The sequence below is a fragment of the Pelophylax lessonae genome (genome assembly GCF_965119305.1).
Source record: "Pelophylax lessonae genome assembly, chromosome: 10".
In the NCBI taxonomy this organism is placed as follows: Eukaryota; Metazoa; Chordata; class Amphibia; order Anura; family Ranidae; genus Pelophylax; species Pelophylax lessonae.
This window is the reverse complement of record NC_138777.1, coordinates 10,619,770-10,632,596: the sequence shown is the minus strand read 5'-3', so window position 1 is coordinate 10,632,596 and position 12,827 is coordinate 10,619,770. Positions and strand designations below refer to the sequence as shown.

The window sequence follows — 12,827 nt, the reverse complement described above, 5'->3', positions numbered from 1 at the left end:
TCTCAGCTTCCCCTCTTGGCTCTCAGCTCCTTCCTCTCAGCTCTAATCTCCTCCACCAAACTTTCATTTACCCCTGCTCCATCCTCCTGAATTTAAGCTACATCCTCCTGAATCTTAGCTACATCCTCCTAAATCTAAGATTCATCCTCTTGCATTTAAGCTCCATCCTCCTGACTGTAAGCTTCCTCCTCCTGATTCTCCATTCATCCTCCTTACTCTCAGCTCCCTTCTCCAGACTCTCCATTGATCCTTCTGACTCTCAGCTCCCTCCTCCTGACTCTCCGTTCCTCTTCCTGACTCTCAGCTCCCTCCTCCTGACTCTCTGTTCATCCTCCTGACTCTCAGCTCCCCCCTCCTGACTCTCCGTTCATCCTCCTGACTCTCAGCTTCCTCCTCCTGACTCTCTGTTCATCCTCCTGACTCTCAGCTACCTCCTCCTTTACTCTCCATTCATCCTCCTGACTCTCAGCTCCCTCCTCCTTTACTCTCCATTCATCCTCCTGACTCTCTGTTCATCCTCCTGACTCTCCGTTCATCCTCCTGACTCTCTGTTTATCCTCCTGACTCTCAGCTCCCTCCTCCTGACTCTCTGTTCATCCTCCTGACTCTCCGTTCATCCTCCTGACTCTCAGCTTCCTCCTCCCAATTCTCAGCTTCCCCTCTTGGCTCTCAGCTCCCTCCTCTCAACTCTAATCCCCTCCCCCAAACTTTCATTTACCCCTGCCAGCTCTCAGCTGCCTTCTTCCAATTCTCAGCTCTTTCAAATTTAAGCTTTTCTCCCTCTTTCTCTTCTCTCAGCTCCCTTTTCCCAACTCTGTTTATCCTCCTGAATCTCAGCTCCCTCCTCCCAACTCCAATCCCCCCCCAACTTTCATTTACCCTCCCGACTCTGACCTCTCTCCTCCTAACTCTCAGCTGCCTTCTTCCCATTCTCATCTTCCTCCTCCAAACTCGTAGCTTCCTCTACCGGACTCTCATTTCAATCTTCCTGACTTTAAGTTTTCTCTTCATCACTCTCAGCTTCTACTCCCAACTCTATGGTACTTCCACCTAACTCTCAGATCCCTCCTTCCAACGATTCTCAGCTTTCTCCCAACACTAATATTTTCTTCCTAATTCTCATCTTCCTCCTCCCAACCCTCAGTCCCTTCTTCTGAACCTCAGCTACCTTCTAACCCCCAACTCCTTCCTGCTGAATCCCAGGTCTCTCTCCTGACTCTCAGATCCATGACTATGCTTTATCCTCCTGATTCTAAACTTTATCCTTCTGACTCTCATCTTCCTCCACCTGACTCTAAGCTCCATCCTCCTTATTCTAATCCCCATCTTCCTGACTCTCAGATCCCTCTTCGTGGCTTGCAATTATTTTCTTCCAACTTCTAGCTAATTCTTCCTGACACTTAATTCTCTCTTTCTATCTTAGCTCCCTCCTTACAACTCTCAGCTACTTTCTTCCATTTTTCTTATCTCAAACCTCAGCTTCCTCCTCCTTCCTACCAGCTTCCTTCTTTCAAATCCCATCTCCATCCTCCTTACTTTCAGCTCCCTCCTCCCGACAGCTTGCTTTCTTCTCCCAAACCCCAATGTCCTCCTCCTGAACCTAAGGCCCATCCTCTATGCTCTCAGCTCTTTCTTCCTGACTCTCAGTTCCCTTCCCTGACTCCAAGCTCTATTCTTATGACCCTGTGCTCCATCTTCCTTACTTTCAACTCTGCCTCCCTGACTATGCTCTGTCCTCCTGATTCTAAACGTTATCCTCCTGAGTCCTGACTCTCATCTCCCACCACCTGACTCTACACTCCATCCTCCTTATTCTAATCCTCATCCTCCTGACTCTAAAATCGATCCTCCTTATTCTAATCTCCATCCTCCTGACTTTAAGCTCCATTCTCCTTATTCTAATCCCTATCCTTCTGACTCTCAGCTCCATCTTCCTGACTCTATAATCAGTTTTCCTGACTCTAAACTCCATCCTCCTGACTCTCAGCTCCATCCTCCTGACTCTAAACTCCATCCTCCTGACTCTAAACTCCATCCTCCTTATTCTAATCTCCATCCTCCTGACTCTAAACTCCATCCTCCTGACTCTAAACTCCATCCTCCTTATTCTAATCTCCATCCTCCTGACTTTAAGCTCCATTCTCCTTATTCTAATCCCTATCCTTCTGACTCTGAGCTCCATCTTCCTGACTCTAAACTCAGTTTTCCTGACTCTAAACTCCATTCTCCTGTCTCTAAACTCCATTCTCCTGACTCTAAACTCCATCCTCCTGACTCTCAGCTTCATCCTCCTGACTCTCAGCTTCATCCTCCTGACTCTAAACTCCATCCTTCTGACTCTAAACTCCATTCTCCTGACTCTAAACCTCATCCTCCTGACTCTCAGTTTCATCCTCCTGACTCTAAACTTCATCCTTCTGACTCTAAACTCCATTCTCCTGACTCTAAACTCCATCCTCCTGACTCTCAGCTCCATCTTCCTGACTCTAAACTCAGTTTTCCTGTCTCAAAACTTCATCCTCCTGACTCTCAGCTTCATCCTCCTCACTCTCAGCTTCATCCTGACTCTAAACTCCATCCTCCTGACTCTAAACTCCATCCTTCTGACTCTCAGCTCCATCCTCCTGACTCTAAACTCCATCCTTCTGACTCTCAGCTCCATCCTCCTGACTCTCAGCTCCATCCTCCTGACTCTAAACTCCATCCTCCTGACTCTAAACTCCATCCTTCTGACTCTAAACTCCATCCTTCTGACTCTAAACTCCATCCTTCTGACTCTAAGCTCCATCCTCCTGACTCCCAGCTCCATCCTCCTGACTCTAAACTCCATTCTCCTGACTCTAAACTCCATTCTTCTGACTCTCAGCTCCATCCTCCTGACTTTAAAATCCATCCTTCTGACTCTGAGCCCCATCCTCCTTATTTTAAGGGCCATCCTCCTGGCTCTCAACTCCCTCCTCCTGAGTCTACGCTCCATCCCGCTGATACTAAGCTCCCTCCACCCAAATCTAAGCTTCCTCCTCCAGACTCTAAGCCAATGGTGTGTGCAGGAGGTGTGCCAGGTGTTTCCTGGGCACACCCTAAATACTGCATGCAGTGCAGATTCCCCCTATTGCCTGGGCTTTCCCCCGTTTTGCCCCCCCCCCCACAGTGCTGCTGGTTTCCCTCCTCCCCTCTCCCCTTGGCTGCTGTGGGGAATGTTTCAGAATGGAAAGTGGGGTCAAGGTCTAGAAAATATATAATTTACTGACCCCTTCATTTTCTAAACAAACACAGTGAACACACACTCACTCACTGTTCATGCATAACTGAAGCATAGTAAACTGTTTATTATGCTTTCGTTTGTAAATGAATAGGAAGCCTCTCAGCACAGAGTACTATCCTGTTTATTCACTGTCCAGTGCAGAATGTGTGTTTGAGCTTTGGGGTGCACACCCTAATGCAATAGGCTGCACACACCTATGCTCTAAGATGTCAGAGGCTGCGGATATGGTGCAGGTGGTGGTCAGTGGGTGCAGACATGGTGCAGGAGTAGGGTTGCCACCTCATCCCTTTAATCCAGGACACATATGAATTACACAGGTTCTGAGGCTGATATAATGCACATAAGGCACAAAGTGAGTTTAATTACCGCCTTAATCGGCCACAGAACCTGTGTAATTAATGAGTGTCCTGGTTTAAAGGGATGAGGTGTCAACCCTATACAGGAGATGTCAGAGGCTGCGGACATGGTGTAGGTGGTGGTTAGTGGCTGAGGACATGGTGCAGGTGGTGGTCAGTGGCTGCAGATATGGTGCAGGTGGTGGTCAGTGACTGTGGACATGGTGCAGGGGGTGGTCAGCAGCTGCAGACATGGTGCAGGGGGTGGTCTGGTCAGAGGCTGCAGACATGGTGCAAGTGGTGGTCAGCGACTGTGGACATGGTGCAAGTGGTGGTCTGGTCAGCGGCTGTGGACATGGTACAGGGGGCGGTCAGTGGCTGTGGACATGGTACAGGTGGTGGTCAGTGACTGCGGACATTGTACAGGCGGTGGTCTGGTCAGCGGCTGCGGACATGGTGCAGGTGGTGGTCAGTGACTGCAGACATGGTGCAAGTGGTGGTCAGTGGCTGCGGACGTGGTGCAGGGGGTGGTCAGCGGCTGCAGACATGGTGCAGGGGGTGGTCAGTGGCTGTGGACATGATACAGGTGGTGGTCAGTGACTGCGGACATTGTACAGGTGGTGGTCTGGTCAGCGGCTGCAGACATGGTGAAGGTGGTGGTCAGTGACTGCAGACATGGTGCAGGTGGTGGTCAGTGGCTGCGGACGTGGTGCAGGGGGTGGTCAGCGGCTGCAGACATGGTGCAGGGGGTGGTCTGGTCAGAGGCTGCAGACATGGTGCAAGTGGTGATCAGTGACTGAGGACATGGTGCAAGTGGTGCTCTGGTCAGCGGCTGCGGACATGGTCCAGGTGGTGGTCAGCTACTGCGGACATTGTACAGATGGTGGTCTGGTCAGTGGCTGCGGACATGGTGCCGGGGGTTGTCTGGTCAGTGGCTGTGGGCATGGTGCAGGGGGTGGTCAGAGACTGCGGACATGGTGCAGGTGGTGGTCTGGTCAGCGGCTGCGGACATGGTGCAGGGGGTGGTCAGAGGCTGCGGACATGCTGCAGGGGGTGGTCAGAGGCTGCAGACATGATGCAGGTGGTGGTCAGCGGCTGCGGACATGGTGCAGGGGGTGGTCTGGTCAGCGGCTGCGGACATGGTGCAGGGGGTGGTCAGAGGCTGCGGACATGCTGCAGGGGGTGGTCAGAGGCTGCAGACATGATGCAGGTGGTGGTCAGCGGCTGCGGACATGGTGCAGGGGGTGGTCAGAGGCTATGGAAATGGTGCAGGTGGTGGTCTGGTCAGCAACTGCGGACATTGTGCAGGGGAGGTCAGAGGCTGCAGACATGGTGAAGGTGGTGGTCAGCGACTGCGGACATCGTGCAGGTGGTGGTCTGGTAAGCGGTCATGTTGCAGGGGGTGGTTTGGTCAGCTGACATGGTGCAGGTGGTGGTCTGGTCAGCCGACATGGTGCAGGTGGTGGTCTGGTCAGCGGACATGTTGCAGGGGGTGGTCTGGAAAGTGGGTATGTTGCAGGGGGTGGTCAGCGGCTGTGGACATGGTGCAGGTGGTGGTCTGGTCAGCGGATATGTTGCAGGGGGTGGTCAGCGGCTGCGGACATGGTGCAGGTGGTGATCTGGTCAGAGGCTGCGGACATAGTGCAGGGGGTGGTCAGAGGCTGTGGAGTAGTCCGGGGTCTGGTCTGACCGAGACCGCGTGCCTCACATTAAAAAATGGCACCAGGTGGCACCATTACTTCACTGCACGGCTGAGCGTGTACGAGCTTTCCCGACGCATGCACAGTTGCACTGTTGGCCCGCAGCCATACTGTTTACGGGCGCTGCTGCCCGTAACTGACATATAGGGGTGGGCGGTTGGCAACACTGAAGCTGCCCCAGGGCAGACGGCCTACCTGGAAATCTCCAGATATCCCGGTAGACCAGTCCGGCCCTGCATGCAGCAGAACTCCTTTGAAACATGGAACACTCTCTGGCCACAAAATTGATACAAAGGATAATGAATGTACATTCATAAAATATACATTCCCTTTTGCAAAAAATCACACTAAAAGTTGTTCACCACTCCAACTCCCCCCCCCCCCCCACAATACAAGTATTTCTGATCTAGGCCAATGAAATGTGAAATGGCCCCTATAGGTTGCTGAGAATCATGTTTGCAAAGAGATCATCTGAATGTTCTGAATTATCTTCATATAATTGTTTTGAACTCTATGTTGTTGCATATGTATTATTCATTTGGTAAATATTTGGATATAAATGCTTTTGTAAAATGTAAAAAAAAAACACACACTACATCGTTCTAATTGAGAGAATTAATACATGGAAGTGTTACCTTGACACATTACTAAATTTAACAAAAAATATATATATGATGTTAGGTCTAGTTTAATGCGCAAAGGTTCCAGGTGGTGCGGAAAAGTGCCACTCATGCAATGATATGTACCTGCCACTAGAGGGCAGAGAGGTTAAATGCATTCACCTATGTACACACAACACATTTTTTTGTACATTTGATACATTGTTGCCATTTAAACACTGTACACTGGTCCTCAGTCTCTGTGACTTTGTATATAAATGACGTCTGTCTGTCTGTCCGGAGAGTGTTGACGTAATTCAGTATTTTACTTTGCTCAGATTAATTTTGCACGTTTTTCAGGTTCTCTCTGGCCACCTGGGAGTGAAGCCATATTAATTACTGGAATGTTCTCTGCAGAGCCTGGTTAGTCTGAAAGGAAGGCGCTTCTTGTATTCCCGCAGAACCTGCAGCAATGCCATGACACACACAGGACACTCAGACACCATTCAGGAGGACTTTCACAACAGGGCCGGGACAAGGGGTGGGCAGGAGGGACAGCTGCCATGGCCACTGTGGCATCATGGGAGGCTTGGGGGCATCAAAAGGAGATTGGAGGGAGGGGATTTGTGTTGGGAGGGGGAATTTGGGGGAGGGGCAGCAGGAGGTAAGAACTGCTCTAAGAGGGGACATTTGGAGAGATGTGGGGATTGTGCTGGGGGCATATATGGAATGAGGGGATTTGCGCTAAGCATGCAGATTAGCGGTCAATTTTTTTCTTGGGGGGGGGGGGGGAGGATTTTTGCTGACACATAATGCTCATACATCTTGGGGGTGGGGTGGGGGGGGTGCAATTTAACATGTTCGCCCTGGGCTCTAGATGACCTTGTCCCGGCACTGATTCACAAAATCACATTGCCCACTGACAGTTAGAGATGTATTTATGAACATATTTGCATAGCTGCTCATCCATCAAAACAGCGTGTAAAATATTTTCTGTGCAAATTGGGCAAAATTCAATGTTCTCAGGCTTTATTCACCGCTGATTAAATATATGAATGGAGAAAATACCACATTATGGCCACTGGAGGGAGCAGAGGAGCATACTCATTTCCTGGCAGTGCCATCTAGTGTCCATATTGCAGTATTTCCTCCATTCACATAACTATCTGCAAGGAAAATAAACTGAGAACGCTTGATTTTTCCTCATTGACACAGAAAGAATTAAATGCAGTTTTGATGAACAACTATGCAATCTTTTTTTTTTTTTTTTTTTTAATACAACAACTGAAAGCCAATATTCTACACATTCAACTCTTTTAGATTAGAAGAAGTGAAGACTTTTTATACCCATAATGCTTACTAAGAGCATGCCAGTTCTGATTTGTTTATAAAGGTAGAGGCTCCATGGTTGACATCCTGACCATGGCTTCTTTACCTAGTAAGATAGTAACTGGGGAAAAACAGGCTTTTCAGAAATCACTGGCTGCTTGCTTGCTGCAAGTTATTGACTGGCTGTTCCAGTCTCTCTTGTTATATTCTTCATAATATAAGATTAATAAAATGCAGCATGGATGGTGGGAAAAAAAAGGTGTGCAAACCCAGGAAATCAGCATGGGGATGGTGGAAACCCCTCATATCCGGCACAGCAGGTGTACAGACCCAGGAACTCAGCACAGGGATGGTGGGAACCCATCATAATGGGCACAGCAAGTGAACAGACCTGGGAACCCAGCACAGGAATAAGTGAGCCCCTCATAATGGGTGCAGTGGGTGTACAGACCCGGGAACTCAGCACAGGGATGTGGGAACCCCTCATAATGGGCACAGCAGGTGTACATACCCCGGAACCCAGCACAGGAATAAGGGAACCCCTCATAATGGGTACAGTGGGTGTACAGACCCGGGAAATCAACACGGGGATATGGGAACCCCTCATAATGGGCACAGTGGGTGTACAGACCCAGGAACTCAGCACAGGTATGGTGGGAACCCCTCATAAAGGGCACAGCAGGGGTGCAGACCTGGGAAAACTCAGTGCAGAAACAGGGGGGGGGGCTCATTTTAATGGGCCCTGGAAGTGTGGAGACCTGGTAGGTTAATGTAGGAATGGTGGGAGCCACTCATAATGAGCACCGCAGGTGTACAAGCTCAGGAAATCAGTTCAGAGATCTCATCCATAGAGTCTCCATGAGATGGAGGAGACTGTAAGGAGGTTTAATGCCCCATCATCTACCAAACACTGAAATATCAGTTTTGGTTGACTGCTAAAACACACATATTGCAGTACATGGTCAAGCTAGCATATTCCATCAAAGGGATTACATTCTGTTCATCAGCCACTCTTCTAACATCAACATTCAAATCCTGGCACATACAGTTCATATTACAGTTTTCAAGGTGAAGAACCACTACTGAGAAATACAAGACAACTTGCATAAGTGACAGTACAATGACAGAGTTGAGCCAATAGGAGGCAGCAGTCATCACACACCATCACAGCCTTCGGTGTTCCCTTCTGAAGTTTTGAGGAAGATTTGGTAGATGTCCTCCTCCATGTTCTGTGCCGTCACACTGTGCCTCCTGTGATACTCTGCTTTGTGCACATAGTTGCTGTGACCTTCTGTGATTGCTGTAATGTCTCTTTTATTCCAGGTGCTCACACAGATACGGGCCGGATCCCTCCGAGTGTACGCAGGGCTCAGCGCTGTCCCCACACCGTCATAGTACAGTATTGCTTTATATGGGAGCGAGACTTTAGCAACAATGTACTCTGGGTGTCAGACCAAACCTTTCATCTATTAACATTTATTTAAATGTTTCAAAAACTATCAACACTCCAAATTTGTATAAATTCGGACTTTGGTCTTGGTACTTTTACAAAGTACTTAAATCTACCTGGTAAAATGATAATGTAAACTAATCTATCAACACCTGTTTAGGTATATGTTCCTGTATATGGTTTAAATGGTATGGTAAATATATATATATATATACTATAGTTCACATTTGGGGCTGTCATGCTTGCTCATTCCAAGCGCAGCCTCTGATTCCTACTTCATAGGTTGTGCTTTACGTCTCCTCTTATCTCAAAGTTTACCACACCGGGCCTCCTTAACAATGAGATTTGATAAGGGCGACATGTACCTTTCTGACATGAAAAAATTGCTAAGTACTTCTGGCGTATAAGACTACTTTTGAACCTCAAAAAAATCCCCAAAAAATGGGGGGTCGTCTTATACGCCGAGTATAATATCTCCAAGGTACCCTAAGTATAAGTGTTACCAGTAGATGTAATATCTCAAGACGCTGGCTGTGTGGGAATCCTGTACTGGTATACCATATATACCGTAGCTTCGGCTACATACAGTATATCGTGCTGAGCCAATCAGGGAGAGCGATGTATTCTATTATTGAATGCAAAGCCTGCTCGGATTGGTGGAGTAAAATCAGCCCGCCTCTCTGACTCTGCCAATCCGAGTAGGCTTTGCATTCAATAATAGAATACATCGCTCACTGTGATTGGCTCAGCGCGGTACACTGTATGTAGCCGAAGCTACGGTACATACGGTATACCGGTACAGGATTCCCGCACAGCCATCGCCTTGAGATTACATCTACTGGTAATACTTAGTGTACCTTGGAGATATTATGAGAGATTACATGTATTACAGTACTTGGGGTACCTTGGAGATCTATGAGAAATCTGATGTTTCTCAATGGTGTTGCCTTGCTTCGGAAGGGGGGTAGTCTTATACGGCGAGTATAGCTCAAAACCTATGTTTTAACTTGAAAATTAGGGGGTTCGTCTTATACACCCAGTCGTCTTATACGTCCAGTCGTCTTATACGCCCAGTCGTCTTATACGCCGGAAAATATGGTAGATAAGTTAATAGAGGATGCAATGCACTCATGACAATGGATTTTCTAAGGAGAGACCATAGCAGAGGCTGTTTGCCCTCATACTCTCTCTCTCTGTCTTGCACTGTCTTTTCATATCCCTCCCTCCCCCCACACTCTCCTCTTCTCTATACCCTTTCCTCTCTTATTTTCCATCCTCTCTCCTCTTCTCCTCTCTCTACTTTAATTTTTCTCTTTCTGTAACCTCCCTCTCCTTTCCCCTCCATCTTGTTTTTTCCTCTCCTCCTTGTCTCCTCTGTATTTCTTTCTCCCCTCTTTTTTGTCATGTTCCCCCATACCTTTCCCTTTTTCAACTAGGCTGCACTCACGACACAGGATTCTCAGAGGATTCTGTGGAGACATTATAGCAGAACCTGTTTGCTTTTATACTCTCTCCATCTGTTGTGCACTGTCTCCTCTGATATTTCTTCCCCCTACTCCGATGCTTCATTTCTTTATTCCCTTTCTTCTCTTATTTTTCATCCTCTCCCACCTTCTTTTCTCTACCTCTAACTCCATTCCTTTCCACTCCCTCTTCCCTTTTCTTTATCATTCCTCCTCTACCCTTTCCTTCCTTAACCGGTTGCCGACTGCCGCACGACTATATACTGCGGCGGTCAGCCCCGGCCAGGCAGAGTGACGTACCGGTACGTCACTTGCCTGTCACTTCCTTGTGAGCCAATAGCGGGCGAGCGCGCGCCCGCCGCGGCTCGTTCACAGGGAAGTTTGTGCGTGTGACCGGTGGACCCGATGTCCGCCGGTCACTCGCCGATCGTCGGTACAGAGGGAGAAAGTCAGGCGGCTGATATAAACAAGCCGCCTGTCATTCTCCCCTGTGTAGATACAGTGATCAGACGGTTCTACTATGTAGGACCGTTGATCACTGTTCCTACACTAGTAGCCACAGCCAATCACAGTAGAAAGCACGCCCCTAGGGACACACTTAACCCCTCCCTCCCAAATAAAGTTAACCCCTTCCCTGCCAGTGTCATTTTGCAGTAACAGTGCATATGTATAGCACTGATTACTGCAGTAATGTCACTGGTAACCCCAAAAGTGTAAAAAATGTCAGTCAAGGGTCCGATCTGTCTGCCGCAATGTCGCAGTACCGCAAACAAAATTGCAGATCGCCGCCATTACGCGTTAAAAAAAAAAATACCAAAAATGACAGAAATCTGTCCCTTAGTTAATAAACGCAATAACTTTTGCGCAAACCAATCAAAATACGCTTTTTGCAATTTTTTTTACCAAACATATGTAGCAGAAAACAAATTGGCCAAAAATGTTAAAAAATTTTGATTTTTACATTTTTTTGGGGGGGGAATTTCATATAAAAAAATGTGAAAAATATTGTTATTTTTGCAAAATGTACGCTCTTTTTTTGTTTATAGCGCAAAAAGTAAAAATCGCACAGGTGATCAAATACCACCAAAAGAAAGCTCTGTTTGTGGGAAAAAAAGGACGTCAAATTTGTTTAGGTACAGCGTCGCACGACCGCGCAATTGTCCGTTAAAATCACGCAGTAAAAAATCACAAAAAAAAACCCTGGTCAGGAAGGGGGTAAAATCTTCCGGGGCTTAAGTGGTTAATAGGGTGCACTCATGACACAGGATTCTCAGAAGACTCTGTATAGACATTATAGCAGAACCTGTTTTCTTTCATACTCTCTCCCTCTCTCTCTTTTTGTCTCTCTTCTGCCCTCTTATTTTCCCCATCTACTCCAATGCTCCATTTCTCTATTCCCTTTCCTCTCTTATTTGTCATACTCTCTCCTCTCCCACCTTCTTTTCACTCTCTCTAACTCCTCACCACTCCCTCTTCCTCTCCTCTTTTCTCTGTCATTTCACCTTTTCTCTTCCCTTCCTTACTAGGATGTACTCATGCCACAAGATTCTCAGAGCACTATGGGTTTTTTTTAAGGAGAGTCCATAGCAGAAGCTGTTTGCCCTCATACTCTCTCTCTTTCTTGCACTGCACTCTCCTTTCTCTTTCTTTTCCCTGTCTTCAACCTCCCTCATTTCCCCTCCCTCTTTTTTCTCTCCTCTTCTCTATAACTTTCCCTCCTATCCTTCTATTCATTACTAGGATGCACCCATGGCACAAGATTCTCACAGCATTATGGGGTTTCTAAGGAGAAACTATAGCAGAAGCTGTTTGCTTTCATACTCTCTCTCTTGCTTAATTTCGTCTTCGTTCTTCATCCTTTGTCCATCCTTTATCATATCCCCATTGCCTCCTCTCCACTTCTGTATTCCCTTTACTTCTTTATATTTCTTCCTCTCTAACCCCCTCCTTTTCCCTCCCTCTTCCTTTTTCCTCTCCGCCTTCTTTCTCCTCTGTCTTTATTGCTCCCGTCTTCTCTCTGTATCACTTTCCTCAACCCTTCCCTTCTTTACTAGAGGGAGAGAGTATGAAGGGAAACAGATTCTGCTATGGTATCTCCTGAGAAAACCCATAGTGCTCTGAGAATCCTATGTTGTGAGTGCATCTTAATAATGAAGGCTGTCTCTCTCTCTCATTTAAAGAAGCTCTTGAGTCATTTTTTCAGCTTTCCATCTATTAAATCCTCTGCCCTTGTTGTTTTACCTTTAGATAGTAAAACATTTTTTTTTCCTGCCACTAAATACCTTATACAGCCCACTTCCTTTTTCTTGTCTGGTCATTAGCCTAGGCAAATGACATCACACACAGTTCTCTCTCTAACTCTCATGAGAGTTTGCCAGTGAGGGAAGGAGGGATGAGTTCATAGGAGAGCCAATGAGAGCTTCAGAGCTGGAGGGGGCTGGAGATTGCAGGAGACTGCAGAGATCCATGAGTATTCATCAACAGAGGAGAAATGTGCAGGCAAGCAGTGGTGTGAGTGTGTGTAAATCCAGGAAGTGAACACGCAGCAGCTTCAGCTGCCCACAGTTAAAATGGCTGTAGCCAGGCTTAGTGGAGGGAGATTTCTGCAGTATATTTGGTAAGTACAGAATCAGAGTACATATATAATTATATGCAAAGTGGTTGGAGGGAAGCTTCAGAATCGCAA

The 12,827-nt window shown here is 47.3% G+C and overlaps 1 protein-coding gene across 1 annotated transcript in view; it reads left to right on the top strand.

Annotated features, from left to right (window-relative positions):
• Positions 1-12,827, top strand: part of SLC6A5 (solute carrier family 6 member 5) — a 134,013-nt gene that overhangs the window by 57,153 nt on the left and 64,033 nt on the right. The window lies entirely within an intron of this gene.